The following is a 2,161-nucleotide window of genomic DNA, read 5'->3' on the forward strand; positions in this document are numbered from 1 at the left end:
TCCTGCCTCAGCCCCCAGTGCTGGGATTACAGGCGTGCGCCACGACACCCGGATTAAGTTCTTTCATTTTGTGTGTTCTACCTCTTTATACTCTGTGGTCTTTTTTCACTTTTCTCAAGCAGCCTTAGTTCTGCTTATTGCTTTGATCACATGGTTATTTATGACTAAGCCTTGATCTGATTCCAAGCCACCTCTGCTGCTTGATCACCCCAGCCTGCACCTCCAGCCCTGACCAGCTATTTGCTGACACTAGACACACCTGGATAAGCTCTGGAGCCTCCCCCTGCCCTCTCCTCTCTAAGCTGGTGGTGTCTCTACCCCTTGGTACCCAGTGTCTGTCGCTGTCTCTCAGATGCCCTTGAGAACTGAGATGGCCGAGTCCTGAGTCCTGGCAGCTGGCAAGCTCCAAGTTCAGCCTCCATAATCCTCAGGGTTTTGTTAAGTGGTGCATTCAGCTGATTGTCCTGGCCAGTGAGCTGGGCCTGCAGACCCTTGGGGGACACCCATGGCTAGGGAGCCATACCAGTGACCAGAGAAAATTAAGAGCCTGCCTTTCTCCCTCAGGACTTCTGAGCAGATACCAGCTCACCAGGTGCTCCTGGGTGGGGGCCTGGCGAGGCCCTGAGGGCTGGCATTGGATCGACAGGGCCCCCTTGGCACCAAAGCTGTGAGTGACCATGGGCTTCCTCCCTCCTGCACCCCAGGTCTGGCATGGGGACGTCCCTGTCCCCACAGCCTTATGTGGTCCCCAACCCATTTGCAAGCCGGACTGCCACTGGCACTGACACTGAGCACTGCACCGTCTTCCTGGTCCTCTCCCCTCCTCCAGGCTCCCCCAGGAAGACCAGGACCAGCCAGAGCACAGCTGCGGGGGCGGGGAGGAAGGCCAGCTGGTGGCGCTGGACTGTAGCTCCCCCCTGGGTCTCACCAAGGCCACTGAGTGACAGGGCACTGCACTGGGCCGAGGTGAGCCAGGACGTCTCCCTGAGGCCTGGACCTGGTGCACGGCGGCTCCAGACAGGAGAGGAGACTTTCAGTGGTCACGTGTCCACGCCACTTTCAGTCTCTGGCTCCACACTGATCTATTCCCATGGTAAATTTCTTAGCACTTCTGTATTCTTTCATTAAAATGGCCCTTTCCCCTCTCGCCTCCACCCACCAACCTCCCTAGCCCTAGAGGAGAGGGTGGCCAGCAGTCACCACTGCTTCCCACAGGCCTCAAAGCTGCAGTGTCTCGGTCATCATGCCCTGTGGTGCTGTGGGACTTGAGGGAGAATGTCACTGCTTCAAGTTTCATTTCAGGCATCTTGCACAAGCTGACCCCGGTGACCAGGGGTCTGTGCAGAACAACAAGGAAAGCAGCCTTCAGGCTCTACAATAAGTTTTCCTCAGACTTAGGGACAGTTGTTTGCTCCCGGTTAGGGTTCTTTTTCCCCTTGTGACCCTATGGATGGGTCAGGCGGTCTTTGGCTGGAGTCCCAGGAGACCAGAAGCTCCACAGTGACCTCACCTGGCTGGGCTGTTGAGGCTTCTGTGTGTGCACCTCTGTGGGAGGAACGCACAAGGGTGGTGGTGGGTGGGGTGCTGAGCAGGCAGAGCCCTGGGGCTTTGGATAAAGCAGGAGCAGTTGCACAGGCAGCACGGCAGCTCTTGGCATGCACACATCTGATTGTATACCATTTGTGCTTCGATTAGGTTATTTGAAAATAGTCTTCAATATAATTTTTTCCCTAGATTTATTATCATTTTTGCTTTAAAAAAATCTGATTCTGAGAAGGAATCCATGGCTCAAAAGAGGTCACAGAGCCCCTTGATGAGTATTGTGGCAGGTGTTTTGTTTGCATGTTTTTTGTGTGTGAGGATTTTTTTGAGGTAAGGTCTTGCTGTGTAGTCCAGGCTGGCCTTGAGCTGTGGTGATCCTCTTGCCTCAGCCTGCCTGGTCCTGGGACTACTGGTCTGCATGTATCTTCTACACCTGCCTTCTCATTTCTTCCATATCTGTATCAACATATAATGCATTCTGAGCATTTTCCTCAGGTTTTTTTTTTTTTTTAGCAAAATGTTTATTGGTACATTTTAGATATGCACAATGATAACATTCATCATAGCAAATTGTACCAAAACGTGATATATTGCGGCTCCTTTTTTTCCTGTTCCCACC

The sequence above is a fragment of the Fukomys damarensis genome, unplaced genomic scaffold (genome assembly GCF_012274545.1).
Source record: "Fukomys damarensis isolate Sample0158 unplaced genomic scaffold, DMR_v1.0_HiC HiC_scaffold_16, whole genome shotgun sequence".
Taxonomy (NCBI): domain Eukaryota; kingdom Metazoa; phylum Chordata; class Mammalia; order Rodentia; family Bathyergidae; genus Fukomys; species Fukomys damarensis.